Source organism: Asterias rubens, chromosome 21 (assembly GCF_902459465.1).
Source record: "Asterias rubens chromosome 21, eAstRub1.3, whole genome shotgun sequence".
Lineage (NCBI taxonomy): Eukaryota > Metazoa > Echinodermata > Asteroidea > Forcipulatida > Asteriidae > Asterias > Asterias rubens.
The window spans coordinates 1,280,829-1,288,762 of NC_047082.1; the positions used below are offsets into that span (position 1 = coordinate 1,280,829).

General features: G+C 38.9%; 1 protein-coding gene across 1 annotated transcript in view; it reads right to left on the reverse strand.

Annotated features, from left to right (window-relative positions):
- The window catches only part of LOC117304364 (monocarboxylate transporter 13-like), a 28,028-nt gene extending 21,420 nt beyond the window's left edge, over positions 1-6,608 (reverse strand). Inside the window, exon 1 of the mRNA XM_033788771.1 lies at positions 5,636-6,608. The gene's annotated coding sequence lies outside the window, so the exon portion shown is untranslated. The remainder of the gene's footprint in view (positions 1-5,635) is intronic.
- Positions 6,609-7,934: the final 1,326 nt, after the last annotated feature.

A 7,934-nucleotide genomic window follows, 5' to 3' on the forward strand; every position in this document is an offset into this window, starting at 1 on the left:
CTCCATTATTTATAAAGACAGACGACATGAGTAAAAACAGAGGCACACGCCTAGCTCACACAACCCTATAGACTCTATCTCTTAAAACAGCTCGGTTTCCATCTCACTAATGATTTAGATTCATTATTTAACTAACATCACACGACATTTGAGCGATTGGATCATTAAAACTCATACCCGGCCCACCCTTCTTGTGTGTAATACCAAGCCAGCCATCCTCAGTTCTTACCCGTTTAAACCCACAGGCGAGCACCCCCGGGCACACCGGTACAGATGCATTAGGTGGAGAGTGCCACATCTCTACAATTGTGACGTCAGTGCAACAGGAGTTCCACTCTTCAAATAACCGCGGGGGAAAGATGCGGAAATGAACTAGAGAGAGACACTTTTCTACTCTAGACTTTGTCTTTCTGCTTTTCTGACTGAAAAAAAAACACCTAAATTTGTATTTGGTTTTGGGTTGACCACGGAGGAAGTCTTGAGAAAGATCGAACGAGTTTTCATAGGAGTGTATTCCAGCGGTAACCTTATCAGATGTTGTCCGCTCGCACACATATCAATCCAACTTTAGGCCAGCTATTACAAAATAACATGTTTAGCGTCCTGCCTTTTTGAAAAGGGGAAGGAGGAGGTGTTTTTTTTAAATGGCCGCCCGAATCCTTTTTAAAGATAACTGATTGCGCTTTATCCTTCTTCATGGAAGAAGAAGAAGACACAACAAATCCATTAAAAAAAAAATAAACAAGGAGACGTTCGCTATAAAGAAAGCAGGCGGGGACGCTAAACATGTTTTTTTTTCTTGTTTGGCCTTACTTCTCATGAACACGATCAGTTACAGAATCAACTTTACCTTCTGACATGTGAATCTTTAAAACCATTAACAATATACATATAGAGAGAAAAGGTATTCCATATAGATCTTTATTACAGTGCAGCCATCTTGAATTTCTACTATTGATATCAATGTTACCAAACCGAGGTTGGAAGAACAGAATAGTCTGGTTCCTATTTTCAAAATTATTATTAGCATTCATTATTGTTATTCGATACGAGGAACATGACTAAGATGGAGGCAGTGTTAAAGGTCTATAGGTCTTCTCAGTCGAACCTCAAGACTGCACCCAAAACCCAAGACAATTTCTAGTGACAATTTCATTATAAGCAGACACTCAATTTGTGTTATACATGGATGAAAACAAAAACCATCTTAGCTTGCGTCTTCATTGAATCTTACCTAGCAAAGCAGTGATTTAAGATTAGGTTTTCAAAGAACCTTCTGCTCAAAGACGTCTGATGGACTTATCTCTCCAGGAGCTAATTCCATTCGGAAAAGAAACGCGAAATGTATTAAATTCTCATGTTGTTCGTTCAAGCTCAACCGAAAATTGATCCTACTGGCATAATGCATATTCCCAGACCTGACTCTCTCCTTAGATTATAGAGTTTTGTTAGTATACGCTGTAGTATTATTATTATACTATTATATTTCTGGTATATGAAACCAAGGATGTCTCTTAAGTGAACTTAATCACTATAGCTCGCAAGCCTGAGGAAATACAGTGATTGCTCTGTGAACTAGAAACTTAACCGCTACGCTTTTACGATAAGTGTTCAGGGTTCTGTGCACTAACCAATCCTAGTACACGGGACCTACGGGTTAATGTCCCATTCGAAGGACAAGGAAATGTTATTTAGAGCTATTTAGAATAAAGTTATCACAATGTGTGACTGGTGCCCTGCTTATTTTTGCTGAGCAAAAACTTTTTAATTATTAAAGCAATATGTTTTGCTAAGGTAACTCTGAAATTCGTCCCTGGGCTATCTGATCGAAAATCCAAAACTGAGTTCAGACTGGGGTTTCAAAAACTCTTGTTCAGGTTCAGGGCACTAGATACAGTCAGCATCAATGTGTCCGTGTGTGCATTAATATGATTATCACTTAATAATGAACAGAAACCCAGACCTTGGTTTGTCAGCCATTCTTTTGTTGCGTTGATTCTTAATGGAGGCTGGAACAGCTAGTGGCTGAACAGTGTTTTGTACTTGTCTTGGAAAGCATAGCCCCTTTACTAATATAAGCCCATGCAAGATGCATCCGATTGCCTTATCCCCACGTAGTATAGAACCCTTCTCACTAATCGTGTTTTGCGACTCGGTAGTCTATGGATGAGCCTTTTGCAATCAGTGTGTTTTTTTCGATGTTGTTCGCAACCGATCACATGATCACAAGGCCCTATCGCATAAAGCTGTTAAGCAGAAAAAACTGCTTGACAAATTTCTATGCCTAGTAAACATTGAGTGTGGCATCAGCCACAACAATGAAAACTTAATGTAATGTTGGCTGGTAACCTGTTTCTACTAAAAGCAGTACTATCTCGTGCTTAGAAAAATGTTGAGCTTATATGATTTATGAAATTGGGCCCAGGGGCTCAATTTCATGAAACTGTAAAGCAGAAAATACTGTTAGACAAATTTTGTTTCTAAGCAGAAATTGAGTGTGGCATCAGTCACAACAGTGTAAACCCAATGTAATTTTGGTAGATAATCTGTTTCTGTTAAGCAACACTTTTCTGTGCTTAACAAGTTTTTGTGCTTACAGTCTTTATGAAATTGTGTTCCGGGCTCTACTTCATAGAGTTGCTTCAGCACAACAAGTAGCTAAGCACAACAAAACTACGCTTACTAGAATAAGGTTACCAGTCAAACTACCATGTCGCATGTACAATTTGTGACTGGTATCCTGCTCATTGCTGCTAAGTTGAAAATTGCTAAGCAATATTTTCTGCTTAAGCAGCTCTATGAAAATGGGCCCAGATGCTATGGTCTCACTCAGAGAGAGAGCAGCTCTCATCTCACAGCCTGGGAAAAGTGAGTTGACTCCCAGGCACAGAGGATCATTTCTTCATTCTTGGTTGGGCAAGATGTAAAGCTACCTTTCTTTTATGTCAAGTGTCGTTGCCGACAAAGTAGAAGCCGTCATAATTATTGAGCCTATGGCTAGGGATGGGTGGAGTCCGAGATCGAGGGGGGGGGGTCGTTTTGAGTGTTCAAGTTGAGTTGCACTATTGTACTATAATAGAAAGGTTCTTTCTATGCTTAAAGGCACTGGACTACTTTGGTAATTGTCAAAGACTAGTCTTCTCACTTGGTGTATTTCAACATACGCACGCATAAAATAACAAACATGTGAACATTTGAGCTCAATATTGGTCATCGAAGTTGCAAGAGAATAAAGAAAAAAAAACACCTTATTTCATTACTTTGTGTGCTTTCAGATGCCGAATAAAACTTAAAAGGCTGAAGTATTTTATTTTGAGTGAGAAATTACCCCTTTCTAAAAAACTACGTTACTTCAGAGGGAGCCGTTTCTCCCAATGTTTTATACTATCAACAGCTCTATCTTGCTCATTACCGAGAACATTTTTATGCTAACAATTTACTATTAAAATAGTGCCTGTGACAGTTCAATAAAGGTTGTTCATTAGCTGTTCCATTATAGTAGCCGTTCCCTCCCATAAGGGTCGTACATTGTGAAACACTCAAACAGTTAATGCTCAACAAATAATTAATATACAAACTCATTAGCACTGCAGCTGTTGATTGTATAAACTATTTTGAGAAAGGATTTTCCTCGAAGTACATGGTTTTGGATTATTTTTAACCTCAAAACATGCATGAATCTTTTCACAGATTTCTGAGGGTTGGTGTCCGTTCCCAAATGTTATGGCCAGAGATGCAGTTGGTACCTGCTGTCACCTCACTAAACGTAGATGGGTTTGACGTTCTTGGGGAAATACCATGACAGTTTTTTGCTGTTTTCTCAGCAAGTAGAAACTGGATCCAGCTGAAATTTTCCACATGAAACTTTTACTGTATCTGTTTATTTAATGTACTTATATTAAAATCAGATTTACGTTACAATAAAAATATAAAAAACTCATTGCCTAGTAAAATCAAATTACCGGCCATGACTCCACTCAATTGTTATGCTAAGTAAACAACAGCTAAATACCAGTCACAAACAATGAATATGGCATGAAATTTTGGCCAGTAACATGAGTAAAATAAGCGAGCTATTTTCGTGCTTAAGCGGATTTGCAGCTCTATGAAATTGCCCCCTGACCTGTTTATGATTCGTTTTTGAAAGGGCAAGGGCACCAAGGCATTATCTCCTCGGTAAAGAACACCCTATGAGGAAAATTGTAAATTTCTACTGGTACTTTTTAAGGGCACCAAGGCAATGACTAGGGGCATGGAGGCAATCGCCTTCGTTGCCTCCGTGAAGTATTGGGCATGTATGACTATACCTTTAAGTAATTGTAAAAATCGAACATCACTGAATAGGACACAAGTCCGGTTAATTATGCAAATTGTGGCATAGCACCTGCGTACTATACTAGTCTGTGCCCCACTTTCCTTGCATCTGCATGCCACAATTTCATTTCCGAATTACCGGAATATTTTCGATCGGGGCAAAATTGCATAAATCCTGTAAGCACTCGTTAAACATAGAGTAGTGTTGCTTAGCAGAATCAGGTTACCAGCCCAAATTGCATTTAGTTTGAATTGATGTAGCTGGTGCCCGACTTAACCTTTGCTTGGCAAAGAAGTTTCCCAAATTGCATTTAGTTTGAATTGATGTAGCTGGTGCCCGACTTAACCTTTGCTTGGCAAAGAAGTTTGTCAAGCAGTATTTTGAAATTGTGTCAGACCGTCGATCAGGGCCAGATTTTATAGGAGCTGCTTTAAGCAAAATAAATGAGCTTAGCTCTACAAGATTATGCTTACCAGAACATGATTACAAGTCAAAATACCATAATTCATGTATCATCTGGACTGCTATTCTGCTGAATGCTGCTAAGCAGATTTACTGTTAATTAGCCACGGTGAAGTTGCTGTTTGCTGTTCTGTGTGTGTATTTATTTGCCTTTTCACAGAATGACTCATGTATGACATAGTTTTGATGAAATAAATTATAATGATATCAATCAATGATAGTAAGAAATTGCTTTATCATAACCCCTGTTCATCAGGCCCCGCCCTGAGTATTCATAACACTTTCTCAGCTCCTGTGAAGTATGCGGCAGCACCGACAGCCACATAATTCGTGTACATGTTGTTAATTGTTCATATCTATATTCGTTACCCTCACACGAACCCATTATATACTCCCAGGTGGAGAGAAGCAATTAATATAGCTAAGTGTGTGACAGTGTGTGTCACGACCAAGATTCGAACACACTACAATTGGCCTGTTGAAGTACGGTGGACACTAAGAGTAATGGTTTGGATTTGGGTGCATGAAGACAAGTTTACCCAAACCAACTATGCAGCAGTGATATGGCCACTATACCTCAAAATGGCTTATGACACTAAACCATAATTGCTTCTCACCACCTGATAGTATAACGTAAACACTGCTTCGGTTATTTTGTGTATAATAGGCCTCATGTGTGGTGTAGATTACTTTTAACAAGCGTGTTTTCAATAGACAAACATCTGTCAGCAGAATAACCCGGAGAAACACATGTTGTGTCCACACCTGTGAGATTAAGCAATTAACCGGCCTCCCTAAACATTGCACTGCATTCTTTACACCTGCGGGTAGAAATAGTCAATAAATAAATAAACTTACCTCTAAATGCCTCCGTTAATCACCGTTTCTTATTACAGAAATGTTCTTGAATTTGACGTCGAGTCAGTTTAATCATGGAGAAATTGGATCTTCACACTACTACCACAATAAATACTGGACGGTTCGAGGATCCAGCGATGACATGAAGCAGTTCAAGTGAATTATTTCTTCTTTTTCAATTCAACTTCATCGATGAAAGATTGAACTCGAAGATGGCGGCGGTTCCTTTGATTAATTTTGGCGTAACTGGTATCTTGTGATGACGTGGTTTACAGGCTGTCTTCCACTGATGCACAGATCATGGACGATGATATGACTTCAAAACTGGTAAGTTTGAGAGACAGAGGTTTGTTTCTCCTTTTTTTAGCAGAGACGATCTTACAAGAACATACCTTGGCGTTTTGGAGGCTTCGTTGAATTTCCCTTCAACTGTCACGTATATAGTCACTGAGAGCAGATTTCTATAACAAAACCATATGTCAGACTATTTTATCGCAGTTTACCAATACGTGAAGACCATTCTTAAAAGACTGAAACGTAAATACAAGGAGCAACAGATCAGATTTAATGAACAGAGGGGTTTAGGAAGTCCATTTCAAACGCCAGATTTTCAGTCTGTACAAACAATCTTGTTGGTATCCTCAAAAAACAACTCTTGTAGACAATGCATTGAGGCGTCACAGGTCAAGATCAAAACGTTTCAAAATCGAGATGTCATCTGAACCGGAGACATCCATAAAGATAAACTAAATATGACGGGTGCGATGATATGATTAATAGCAGAAAGAAGGAAAAATCGATGAAGGTTGGAGGTTGACATACAGGCGCTCAGTAGTGCTCCCTTCCCTCCGGTCGCTTATCAAAGCGAGTGTGCTGTGCCAAGAAAGTAATTGACAACGTTGCGCAGGTTTGTGAGTGATGCAAAATTGAACATGCCTTGGTCACTGCATGTGTGAAACTGACAACAACACAAGTTCAAGTCAGTATTGGAAATCAACGCGCTGGTTCTAGTTCTTTATTATTTATTATGAGTGATGCATTTTATTTTTTGGCTCGCAAGATCGGAGCAGCCGTGAGTTGGAATAAGGTATGGATGATGAAAATGACACGGACTCGGGTAAGACCGGAACATTGTTAGCGTACAACCTTGATTGAATTTTCTGTCCACATTTCTCGAGTGGAGCGCAGAGGAATTGTTTGGGGTTTGATGTCTGGCGCGAACGTGGGCGAAAGGGGTTGGTTTGCTACAACTTGTAGGTCAGGATGAATTAAGTATTTGGAATTCGGAGGACCTAGAAAATCTATTGAACTTCAACCCCCCCCCCCCGAACAGGCATTATAATCATAAATCTGCGAAAGTATCGAAATAAATATAAAGAAGGAGCATTCCCCAAGGCTACTAAACTTGGTTTAAACAAACAAACAAACAAACAAACAGAAAAACAAACATACAAACAAACAAACAAAGAAGCAAACAAACAAACATCAAACAAACAATCACAAAAACAAAAACAAACAAACAAACAAACAACAAACTTACAACCAACCAAACAAACAAACAAACAATTAAACAAACAAATAAACAAACAAACAAGCAAACATACCAACAAACAAACATTAATCAAACAAACAAACAAACAAGCAAACAAACCATCAAATAATAAACAAACAAACAAACACGAATGATTCAAACTTGTCATAATAAAGATGAATGAATTTTAAGATAGTGAGTGATTATAGTCTGGCTCTTTTGAATCTTAACACTGTCATCCTCACTGCGTATACAGGGAATATGACAGGTTGATGGAATCAGCCCTTTCGAAAGCACGGGTTTGGTTTATCAGGCTCCGTATCGTTGTTTTAAAAACATAAGGTTTGTTTGTTTGTTACGGGACTTCAATCAGACGGCACGAAGCCCTAAGCCAGAACCTGGATTTTCGAAAATGCATACTGTTCTAAAACGGCCTTGTAAAAGGAACAAAAGGGAAATTAATTCTTAATTGGCCGATAAGTTGATAAAACGGCGCTCTCTTTTTTGATCTTTCCTTTTCCTAAAAATCATCTCTCTTCTGGAGCGGGCAATCCTACGTAGCATTTACACAAACATCCACCATCTCTTTCCATCAGCTGCCAGGGTCAAATTAAAATGTTTAATTCAATAACGATCCGACGTCGTGATGTTATAGACAGTGGGAAATTTTGATTCTTCTTCTGCCTTCCCTAGGAATCGGTTATTTTCCTGTGGGGCTGTCTGCAATGCGGTATTTTCGTCGTGCCGATTGCTCTGACTTGATGTATG